The sequence below is a fragment of the Malaclemys terrapin genome, chromosome 22 (genome assembly GCF_027887155.1).
Source record: "Malaclemys terrapin pileata isolate rMalTer1 chromosome 22, rMalTer1.hap1, whole genome shotgun sequence".
Classification (NCBI taxonomy): domain Eukaryota; kingdom Metazoa; phylum Chordata; order Testudines; family Emydidae; genus Malaclemys; species Malaclemys terrapin.
Window position 1 is genome coordinate 10,526,950 of NC_071526.1, and position 12,380 is coordinate 10,539,329.

At 50.8% G+C, this 12,380-nt stretch overlaps 1 long non-coding RNA gene across 1 annotated transcript; it reads right to left on the minus strand.

Moving 5' to 3' along the window:
* Positions 1-921: 921 nt before the first annotated feature.
* LOC128827765 (uncharacterized) lies at positions 922-10,548 on the minus strand. The gene is made up of 2 exons (XR_008443098.1): positions 7,838-10,548; positions 922-3,683 (listed from the first exon to the last, which is right to left on the minus strand). It is a non-coding gene; the product is annotated as an uncharacterized LOC128827765 (long non-coding RNA).
* Positions 10,549-12,380: the final 1,832 nt, after the last annotated feature.

Below are 12,380 nucleotides of genomic sequence, written 5' to 3' on the forward strand. Positions count from 1 at the left end.
ACAGGAAGTGAGATACTTTATTGCTATACATTGATCTGTCAATGCCACTCACGGAAAGTCTGAGCAATCAAGCTGCAGCAAACATATGATGGTTACAGAGATCTAACCAATGTTGAAATTAGTGGAGTTTTAAAGTTCAGCAGCGAGTGGCTGCAGGGACGGCTGTCCCACACCTCTTTCTGCTGTCGGCATGTGAGAGGAGGCCAGGCTGGGAAACAAGGCTGAAATTGACCATGTGCCAAGAAGGAAAGTTGAGCAAGGAAAACCCACAGTAACGTTAAACGGCAAAGGAAAAAAAGGCAAAGGGGGGGGGGGGAGGAGGAGAAGAGGAAGGCGAAGGGGTGGCTGACTGTGCTGCTGAGCTGGGAGTGTGTGTGTGTGTGTGTGGGGGGGAGACATTAGCCAGGTCCAGCCTCTGCTAGAGCCATGGAGAGCCCAGTCCTGTCCTGTGTCCTTTATCCGGGTGATGGGAATATCAGGGAGGCAAAGACCTGTCCAGAAAGGCTCTGCAGAGGAGCAGGGCAGCAGCTAGGGCCACCGGGAAAGCTCTGGGGGACGCGGAGAGAAGCAAGGGCAGCCAGCAGCTGACCGGCTCCATGGAAGGGAGCGCATCAGCTGGGGAAGAGGAGAGCGGGGGTGGGGAAAGCGCCGCGCTCCCTTTGCAAGCTCCCAGCGGTTTCAGCTACTCCTTGTGCTTCACTTCGCCCGGGGCGGGGGACAAAGCCCCGCGGCAGGATCCCGGAGCAGCCTCCTCCTGCAGCCAGGTGGGGAAGAGCCAGTGGGAGATTAACAACGCGCGTGTCCGAGTCCGAAGGAGGCGACATCGCCCGGCCGCCCCCTGGCACTTACTGTTGTTAGCCAAATGGGCTCGTTTCCCCCTGGAGCTGCCCAATGACCCCAAGGAGGCACGGGAGTCTAGAAGAGGGCTTCAAGTTCTTTATTGATCAGTCAGCTGAGCGGGTGTCCCCCTCGACTAATGCCAGAGGGAGAAGCACAACTTACAAGCGCAGAGCAAGCTTTTTTATACACAGTAACAAACAACTTAGCGTGCATACGTTCTGCTAACCTCTGGAATTTTTAAATTCCTTTCTAGGGGTAAACAGGATACAGCTGTTGGACTTCCTTGATTGATTGTTTTGTATACGTATAGGCGGAAGGCAGCTTCGTGGATGTGGGGAGCGGCTGGGAAAATAGGCAAATAGTTGACCTTTGCTCTAACACTGTCCACAGGCTGGAGCGCAGCCCTGGAGCCCTCAGCAACTGGTCTCGGAGGAGCCGGACCTGGTGATCGAAGTGACCGGCCGGCGAATCCGAGCCCACAAGTCGGTGCTGGCGGCCAAGTCCCCGGACATCCTGCGGGTGAAGGGGGTGAGCTACTGGGGACTGCGCCTGCTCATGACATGGCCGGCATGGGCAACATGCGCCAAGACAACCTGGCCGAGGTGGTGAGCGGCGCCCGCGTGCTGCAGATGCCCTGCGCCCTGCACTGTGCGGCTGAGGCCATGCGGGCCCAGCTGCCTCCACAACTGCTACCAGCTGCTGTGCCGCCCCTGGGAATGTGCCGCCCCAAGCAGGTGCTTGTTTTGCTGGTGCCTAGAGCCGGTCCTGACTGCACGCTCGCTCACAGCGCTGCAAGCTACTCCCCTCGGCGAGGTGGAGTACTTACAGCGCTGCAAGAGAGCTCTCGCAGCGCTGGCGGCGCGACTACACTCGCGCTTCACAGCGTTGCCGCGGCAGCACTGTGAATTGCCAAGTGTAGCCAAGGCCTAAGACTTGGCAATCTAACCATAGGAACAGAACGACCCTATCTCAGATGGGGGTATGTGGGAGACGACATTATTTGGAAAGGGGAACGCAGCGTAAAAGTTTGAAACCCCCACTGGGCTGGAGGAATTTGATTCAGCTAAAAGCAGATGATGACACACACGCGGCAGTAAGGAAGCTTGTCTTTCATTTTATTAGGTTGAACTGGCTGCCATTCTGCAAGGATCAGAAAGACCCCAAAGCATTTCTAGTCACATTCATTTCTCAAAGCATCAGAACATGTTTTCATGGAATTGGGATCTGCCTTCCAAGGGCTAGGCCTGGGGAACTTCAGATTAGTGCAGTACATACACTAGGGTTACCATTCGTCTGGATTCCCACGGACATGTCCGGCTTTTTTGAGTTAAAAATAGCGTCCGGCGGGAATTTGTCAATGTCCGGATTTCCCCCCCATGCAGAGCGTGTGAGGCTTACAGGGCAGCCGGCTGGATCGAGCCACTCGCACGGGGCTCCAGCAGCCAAAGCCCTTCCTCCACTTCCCCCCTCCACTCCCCTGCAACTTGAGACCACTCCCCTCCTCTCTCTCCCTCCCCCCCCCCCCTGTATTCGCAGATCGCCGGCCGGCCGGCCGTTCGCCTCGGCCTCCGGCAGTCTGGAGCTCCGACCCTGCTCCCCTCCCCCTGCTGCTGAGCGCGCTGCTCTGCAGCACGGTAAGGGGGCCGGGGGTCAGAGAAGCAGCAGGGAGGTTCGGGGGGGTGGGGTAGTCAAGAGACAGGGAGCAGGGGGAAGGTTGGATGGGTCAGGAGTTCAGGGGGGGGCTGTCTGGGGGTTGGGGGTGTAAGGTTTTGGGCAGTCAGAGTACAGGTGGGGGGTCTTCTCGGCTCCTTAGAGCTAAGATCAAAGTGTCTCAGGAGGGGGCAGTTAGGGGACAAGGCACAGGGAGGCTTAGGTAGGGGGTGGGGTTCTGGAGGGCAGTTAGGAGCAGGGGTCCCAGGAGGGGGCAGTCAGGGGACAGGGAGCAGAGGGGTTTAGATGGGTCAGGAGTTCTGGGGGGGGCTGTCTGGGGGTGGGGGTGTGGATAAGGGTTGGGGCAGTCAGGGGACAGGTAGGGGGTAGGATCCTAGGGGGCCAGTTAGGATGTGGGGAAGGTCTCAGGAGGGGGCAGTCAGGCGACAAGGAGCAGGAAGGCTTAGGTAGGGGGTGGAGTCCTGGGGGGCAGTTAGGGGCAGGGGTCCCAGGAGGGGGCAGTCAGGGGACAAGGCGTGGGGGGGAGGGTTGGGGATTCTGAGGGGGTGGGAAGTGGGAGGGAGTGGAAGGGGCAGGGGCGGGGCTAGGGCAGGGCTCCTCCCGTCCTCTTTTTTGATTGTTGAAATATGGTAACCCTAACATACACAAGCATGCAACAAAACACACCCTTGCTGCAATCTCGGTCTCTTTTCCTTGGGGAGGCCCATTCTGCACAGGAGCTGGTCAATCAATGGCAAGGCTCCTCAGGTGCTGTGGTGAGACATGCATCTGCCTCTCCAATGTGATCCTAATGGGAATCTCCATGTGAAGCTGGACTCTGCTGCCGGGATTCCATCGCAGGTGGTGGAACGAATGGCTCTGATGGGAAACAAGGAAAGAAGCCGATGGCTGCGAAGAGAAGTGCGCAGTGGGTGTGTTGCGGGAAGACTTGAACTGGAGCGGTTATGCTGGCTGGGTTACGCGGATTGGCAGGCTCCAGCGGGGTGTCCGGCAGGAGAGGCTGAGCTGGTGGCAGGCAGAAGGCAGCGTTGGCATCTCTCTGGGGAGTGAAGTGTGGGGGCTCATTTTGCTCGGAGGAGGTAAATTGCTGCCAAGGCAAACACCAGCAAAAGAGAAGCTGGGACGCAGCAGGGGGTGCCCAGGCTTGTTTTGGGTGACCCCGTGGGTTTTTGCTGGAAGAGCAATCAGAAAGGTTATTTGAGTAAGGCAGTGGCTCTGTGTCATTCCCAGGCAGCCCCATGCTGAGTAGCTGTGAGGATACTTGGACCTTCCTCATTCAGATCAAGATATGAATGTGGGATTTGCCATAATGGCTCTAACCGATTGGTCCATATAACCCAGTATCCTGCCTCTGGCCCTGAGCAGTGCCTGATACTTCAGAGGAAGGGATAAAGACCCTTAATGAACGTGAGCAATTGTGCAATGCTGCATAGGCAGTGGTGGGAGCTCCTTCCTGACCCCACCAGGCAATCAGCTTACGTCTTGAAGCATGAGGGTCGTTTATCCTGATCTCAGCTTGCACAGGATACATAACAGCATCCGTCCCATTTTAAAATCCAGCCCCAGGTTGTGACTCTGGGACCCCCTATGCCGAGAACCCTGCCCAGCCAAGAGGGACGGGAATTTAAAATGTCATGTAGCAGAGACATGCAGTTCCCTTGGTGGGGGATGTAGTCTGAGGCTGCGGGCAGAGTACCACCATTCTCAGCTCCCATCCTGCCCTAAGGGACAGTGTTAAAGAATCCTCAGTATCTTCCTCTCCCCATTCTGCTGCTTTACAAACTGTAACCAGTCAGTCCTCACCGTAGGTACATAAGTGTCATTATCCCTGTTTCACAGAGGAGGGAATTAAGGCACACAGGGAAAGTGACTTTCTCAATGCTACCAAATGGCTGTGAGGGGCTCAGAACCTCCTCCCCCCATCCTAGCCATGTGCTCAGCCTACTAAGCCGTGCTGCCTAGACCCACCCTGCTCTCTCTGCGGCTAGAACGTGTCCCTAGTTGGGCCAGTTTGGCTCGAGAAGGGTCCTCTGTTCCAACCAGCGGAGCAGGTATCGTGCTGAGGACTTGCAAGCCTCCGCCACTGTGCTGCCAAGACCTCAAGGCTGTTGTTTCCAGTGCATGCATGACATTGTGTGAACAAAACAATTCCAGCCCTGAAAGCAGCTTCCTGTTATGTAGCAGGTCTCCTTTTGCAGACCAGTGCACTGACTGAGGGGGAAATCCAGAGAGACAGAGAAGAGCGAACTATAGAAAGGAGAAACGGACGAGATCTGCTGGGTCACTCAGGCACTTTGCACAATCAACTCGGTTGTAGGAACTTCTGCCACTTCCCCATCAGACCAGCCCACTCTATGGGAGCCTCGCCTATCTTTTCTGAGCCAGTTTTGCCTTTCAGTTACGTTGGTGCAAACCTGGAGCAAGTCAGTGGACATCCTCTCTGGGGCCACTCTAGATTTGCACCAGTGCAACTGGAAAAGAATTTAGTTCTTTCTTCATTTTGTCCCATTATTTTTATTTATTATTCTCTGTAGGGTCTTATTCCATGTGTGCCTGAGCACCTCCCAGCAGTAAGTGACATGATTACCATCGGTCACGTGTTGTTTGTTCTCATACTTCATCTAGCAAAACACCCTTGGAAAGTGTGTGTGGGGAGGAGACGAGGAACCCATTTATCTGCCACCCAGAGGTCTGTGGGGACTCTGGGAACAGCAGTGGCTGTGGAACTAGACCATGACATGGGAGGGGACCCAGTGATCATAGAAAAGCAGGGCTGGAAGAGACCTTAAGAGGCCATCTAGTCCAGCCGCCCCTGCTCCCACCCCACTGAGGCAGGCTGGGAACGCTGAGCTCAGCGGCAGAGAAAAATGGTTGGGAAAAAAATCACACCGAGCAGAACCCGAGCACTGGGAAAACAATGGAAAAGGAAGGGCCAAAAGAGGAACATCAAAACTACCTGACTCTATCAGACTAGGGGCAATTTAGCCAAGGCTCCTGTCTCTAACAGTGGCCAGTCCCAGCTGCTTCAGAGGAAGGTGCAAGAAACCCTGCAGTAGGCAGATATAGAATGACCTGTCCATAGAGAAAGTTTCTTCTGAACCCCCATTAGTTAATGGTTGACGTATGTCCTGAAGAATGAATTCTGTCTATCTTAGGTACTCATCTGGTTCCATTACCAGAGTGTCTAGCACAGGGGTGGGCAAACTTTTTGGCCCGAGGGCCACAACCGGGAATAGAAATTGTATGGCAGGCCACGAATGCTCACAAATTTGGGGTTGGGTGTGGGAGGGGGTGAGGACTCTGGGGTGGGGCTGGGGATGTGGAGTTTGGGGTGTAGGAGGGTGCTGTGGGCTGGGACTGAGGGGTTTGGAGGATGGGAGGGAGATCAGGGGTGCGGGAAGGGGTGCAGGTTCCAGCTGGGGGTGCGGGCTCTTTGATGGGGCTAGGGATGAGAGGTTTGGGGTGCAGTCCCCGACCCTGCACCTCGGCCAGAGTGGGGCTGAGCCGCGTGGTGTGGCCCCCGACCCAGCGCCCCGGCTGGAGTGCTGGAACAGGGCCGAGCTGTGTGGTGCGGCTCATGGACTGGCTTAAAACGGCTCGCGGACCGAATCCCACCCGTGGGCCGTAGTTTGCCCTCCCCTGACCTACACGCATAGACACTAAAAAATTGCCTTCTATAAAATCGACCTAATTTCGTAGTGTAGCCATACCCTAAGGCTCCAAAGCCTGTACCTGCGCCGATACCGTTGAAGTCAGCAGGGCTCTGGGAGGCTGCAGGGATCTGTCAACGTGCAAAAAACTACAGGATTGGGGGGGGGGGGGTGTCTTAAACAAAATGAGCAGTTGAGCCTGAGTCCTTATTATTATCTTTGATTAGTCGCTGTCTACACCTGCAAATACAGGGACTTGCGCTCGCAGCCTGTTGATTTATTCAGTTTATTCACCACCTAGTCACCTCTCTAGGCACCTCTCAGCATTTTTAACTCATTGTTAAATATCTCACATGGAGCCATACAGTATTTCATTTGAAATTTCCAGTAATTCAAATACTATTGAGAAACTCTCCCACCAAAGAAAAACACCGATCCTTTTATTCAGCCGTAACATGAGACCCTGCTCAGCCCCTCTGCCTATAAACCCCCAACCGCCTTAACAGCCTACAAGAAGACATGGGCTTCGCAGCATGCCTGAAAAATTACCTGAAAAATTACTAGATCCAGGCTCTGGGAGGCCACAGTTTAACATAGTTACTAATGATCTGGAGAGGGGGTTGAGTAAGGAGGTGGCAAAATTGGTGGGTGATATGCAGGGTGGGTCACACTGTCTCTAGAATAAAGTGGGTCTAGAGACTGGAGACAAAAAATACTTAGATGGCTGGAAAGACCTCCCTCCATATGAGGAGAGATTGAAAGGCCTGGGATTGTTTAATTTACAGATGCAGGGGACCGGCGAAGGGAGAGATTGGGGATCAATCTGGGGATAATAGCACCTCCCTCCCTCACAGGGGTGTTGTGAGGATAAATACATTAAAGATGGTGAGATGCTACGGTAATGAGGGACAGAGACATACCATAGATAGATAATTGTTTGTACCACACCTAGCACAATGGGCATAGCATTAAGTGCTATGGTAAGACAAATAATAAATAACATCTATGGGTGGAGCTGGAGGGAAAGAAATTAAGATATAAACAATATTGGTAAATAAAATGTCTTTTTAAAATTCATGTGATGCTCAAATACTATGGGGGTCAGGGACGGCTTTAGACCAATTCCACCAATTCCCCCGAATCGGGCCCCGCGCCTAAGACGGCCCCGCGCCCAGTGGCAGGGGGAGAAGTGGCCGAGAATCCCTTCCCTGGCTAGAGGCTCCTTTTTAATTTTTACTCACCCGGCGGCGCTCCGGGTCTTCGGCAGCACTTCGGCGGCAGGTCCTTCAGTGCCGCCGAAGACCCGGAGCGAGTGAAGGACCCACCGCCGAAGACTAGGAGCGCCGCCCAGTGAGTATAAGCCTCACTTGTTTTTTTTACGTGTTTTTTTTTTAGTCATCCCTGCTGGGGCCCCGTCGAAACTGTTCGAATTGGGCCCCACACTTCCTAAAGCCGGCCCAGATGGGGGTGAGCATGGTATAAAAACCAGATTGAATTAGATTAAGGTAAACTACACATTAAAATAGAAAGATACAATAAAATAGGAAGACAGAGACAAATAGATCCTGATCAGTTCCCCCAGAACCCAGTCCCATTTCGCTGATTAGGGTTCAGCTGACCCAAATGTGGTTTCGGTGGAATTTGGTCTCCACCTGAATCATTTGGGCTGGTCTTACCGTTGTAGCAAAGGTTTCAGTCATCAAATTCATCAGGAGAAGAGCAGTGACAAGCAGGACAGTCTTCATGTTAAACCTCTGTGAGTGAGATGCAACTTGTGCAAGGAAGCGTCCTCTTCTACCCCCACCAGAACAGAAACAGAAGCTTTAATTTTGCCTGTTTAGACGCAGAGAGCTCTCACCAATCAAACCCCTCGCAGCCTCTATGCCACACCTTATTTGGGTTGCTGGTCAGAGTGGATTTATTGTTAGTGAAACTGCCCTAAAAATGTACAACATTCATTCTGATCATAACATCCCCAAGATCCCTCCCTTCCCAAAACACCCAGGACAGTAGCACTGATAAAATCACAGCTTCTCAGCATGGGCAATTCATCAACCACAATCAAAACTAGCCATGGGTTCATATACCAGGGGCTCAAGCAGACATTCCAAATTTGCACATCTGGATTTGGAGAGGCAATCGATTGACGGCTAGCTGGGTTTGTTCCTGGGGAGCGAGGTGGTGGTGCTTATCAGGGGGGTGGTTAAGAGGCTTTTGGCATCTGGAGGGCTTGGGTTGACTCTCCTGCAGACATGCCAAACCCTTGAAAAAAACACAGAAATTGTGCTTGTTTTTGGCTTAATTGGCTTGTGAATTGCTTGTTGACTAGTTTTTGGCTTGTAGCTTGTTGCTTCTTTTTTTTGATCGGCTCCCGGCAAGCAGGGGCAAGTTGTGGAGATAGGGATGCACAGTGGGCCCACCACAGTCCCAGACTTCATGCTGGGGGGATCTAGACACATAGAGTGTTGGGATTCTTAGGGATTGGCTTGTTTTGGCCTTGTTTTGAAATGGGATTAGCTTGATCTTTGGCTAATAGTGAAAGTCAGGGTGCTTATTTATCGTGTTAAAGTTGGCAACTGTGCTCTCTTGATACGGCAAGAAGGAGCAGCAGAGGAGTTTGGCATCTGGGATGGGGGTTCTGCAGGGATCCCAGATCACAGGGCTCTTGTCAGTCTTCTCTTTTCCCTACATTCCAGGAAGTGCATGGTCTCCAAAGCACAGGGCCACATGGGGCGGACAACTCAGCCATTATGGCTTGGAGAAGACGGGGGCGAATCTATACTTAAGTGTTGGTTCCCCCACTCTCATGCTCAAGTTTTTCTAGAAACCTCAAAACAGCCACATATCTCCCAGGCCTTGGGTGACAAAATCATAAATCATCTCACTGGGATGTTTGCAAACATCAGCCAAACTTTCAGCTAAGCTGGCCTGAATTTCAGGTTTGTTAACTAGCCCTCTTATTTTTCAACTGAAAACTAGAAATAGCTTCAACTGGAACATTCAGGTGTAGATTGTGAGCCCACAAAGTTCAGTGGTGCTTTGATCTGGGGCGAGGGATAGTTCAGCCCCATCTCTCTTAAAAACATTTAAAAATATATTTTGAAGCTTGCTCATGATGAAAAGCATTTCCTACGTCATGAATTTGGATGTTGTACTGAGCAACAGATACCACAGGAAGGGGCAGCATACCTAGAAAGATGATAGATTAGATTAGACAGAGGATAGTAATATTTCCTTTTAAACTTGAGTAACATCTAGTCAAAGCGGATGAGCTTCATCCTGAGTTTACACCAGTTTCACACCAGGGTAACTGCACTGATTTAAGTGGATTTACTCCCGATTCACACTGGTGTCAAGCTGGGTCTAATTCTTCTTTCACTATTTTGTGCCTTTTTAAGGCAGCTTGAAAAAAGTAATCGACCAAAATATTTCAGATAAAATGGACCCATTGAATTTCTTTGAGGGATGAAATGTATCAGATTCTGGAAAGGGAAAGATTTAACATACAATATCTGAAAGAAACAGAACATGCGGAAGCTTCTGCTTTAGCTGTTTTAGATCTTTCTTGACAGTTTCAGTAAGCAGAAGAGTAGAAATGAAAGTTTGTTGGTGGAGACTACCAGACCATGAAAGGAGCGTGTGGTAATTTTCAGCACATATTTCAAATTCAGAAGGCCAGATCCTTAGCTGTTGTCAATTGTTGGCATAGCTTCAATGGAAGATCTTTTCCTAAAAAATACATAAGGGTTCCCCAGAAATGGCATGATGACAACCAAACAGCCATCTTGGATATTTCAAACATTTTGTTTATAGAGTTTTTCCAATGTTACACAGACAAAACAAGCTGCATGGTACCGGAGATCAGAGAAGGGACAAAGGAAGAGAGAAACAGTCAAAAAAAAGAAAAGAAAAAAAAGTGAGGGGGAAAAAACTGTGAAAATACAACTAAAAAGATATCTTCATGACCCTCACAGATCTGTTTTTGGATAAGGGTGGGGTGCAAATCCATTGACATAAACCTTGAATGATCAGTTCATAAAGTTGAAAACTCTCAGCAGTGTTTTTTTTAACAGATTCTAAAAAAGAATAATTTCTTAGTTAAAGCTCATGAATAAAATCTGACTCTTACTGGTGGGAGATGTGGGGAAACGGAAAAATAGCAACCATGAAATAGCAACAAAAAAGCATTGTCAACCCCTACATTCATAAATCATGAGTCAAGCCACCCAAAATCATGAGACTGACTTAAAAAGCATGGGAGTTTTAGAACAATAAATTTCGCATCCTTTTTATTTGCATTCTGGTTTTGTAGCTTTTTAGGGTTCACCTTTTCTCCACAATCACGAGGTCTGGAATTTCTGTATTTTGTTTAAATGAACGTTGAGACTCTCATGTAATAACATTACTCCAAGAGCTGAGTTGTGAGACTCCCAAGAACATTGCTAGAGTTGACAATTCTGAATGTTGTGGTTTAAGCACAGGACCAGGCCAGAGGTGAGCTGGGTTCTGACATGCGGCGTGACCTTGGGCAAGCTGCTTTCCCTCTCAGTGCCTCGGTTTCATCATCTGCACAGTGGGGATAGTATTGCTTCCCTGCCTCAGGGTTAGTTGTGAAGATTAACCCTCTGACATACATGAGGCTCAGATACTACGCGGTAAGGGAAAGCCTCACCACAGAACAGCATACAGCTGTCCCATGAGCCATTGTGTGGGCATGGGGTGAGTGTAGCGGGTGGGAAGGAATGCCTGGTGGGGCAATGCGTGTCCTGGGCTAGCACATGCTGCAGGCTGCAGTCCACAGGGTGACGAGGGAATTAGCCAGGAGCCCGGGGCTGGCTGTGGGGAGTCACAGCAGGCTCAGAAGTGGGGGCCCTCTCTGAGGGCTTCCAGATGGGGACCCTGCCGCAGTCCTTGGGGATGGGGATCCCTGGGCTTGGCCCCATTAACATGGGGGGGTTAATAAATAAAATAAATAAAATAAATTAATGGAGATATCCCATCTCCTAGAACTGGAAGGGACCTTGAAAGGTCATCGAGTCCAGCCCCCTGCCTTCACTAGCAGGACCAAGTACTGATTTTGCCCCAGATCGCCAAGTGGTCCCCTTGTTGCAGGCACAGAGGCCCAAGGACAGCAACAGTGGGGTTCGTTGCCCGGAGTGCTTTGCGTCAATAAACATACCGGGGTGGAGAAACAATCACAGTTTATTTGAGATCTCAAAATGGTGCAAGGAGACAGGCAAGTCTCAAATCAAGCACACCAGCAAAAACAGTTTCTCTCTTCTTTATACATTTTACAACTAAGCCCCCCCTCTACCAAAGGCATGTTTATACATTTAAGCAATTAAATCATTCTAGGGCTATAAATCTAGCTTGTTAGTAATTCTCCTCTAAACAAAAAGAAGAACAGGAGTACTTGTGGCACCTTAGAGACTAACAAATTTATTAGAGCATAAGCTTTCGTGGACTACAGCCCACTTCTTCGGATGCTGGGCTGTAGTCCACGAAAGCTTATGCTCTAATAAATTTGTTAGTCTCTAAGGTGCCACAAGTACTCCTGTTCTTCTTTTTGCGGATACAGACTAACACGGCTGTTACTCTGAAACATCTCCTCTAAACAGTTATTTGGTTCTGTTTACCCTTAGTTTATTATCCCTTCCCCAGCTAGAAACATGCAAACCTCATCATTATTGTTTGGTACCTGGTTTGAGCAAAGTTGTAATTGCTAACTGGCTGTTTACACATTCCAATTCCTGTCCTTGGTTTTTGAGGTCGATCAGAGTTAAACATGGAAGGACAGAGTTTAAACATGGAAGAACTTTGGCTCAGGCAGGCCTAGTAACCCCAACACCCTCAAGGATTGAACTCACAACCCTGGGTTTAGCAGGCCAGTGCTCAAACCACTGAACTATTCCTCCCCCCCTAATGCCACATCCATTCCCCTATATTCCATCGGGGGTCTCTCAGGGGTTGCTCCTTTAAGGGGGGTTAAGGCCCCCTAGCTCCTTTTCTGCTCCCGGGGGGGGGTGCATTCCCATTTAGGGGAGTTTGCCCCCCAGCCCCACCTCTCTCCTGGGGTGGGGGATCCCTCAGCTATTGCCCTTTAAGGGGGGCAAAGTCCCCAGCCCCTGCCTTGTCCCACGAGGGGCCCTTTCAGGTTGGGAGGGGTCAATTCCCTGCCTCTCTCCCCAGCTCTTGCTCAGATCCATGGGGGGAGGGGGG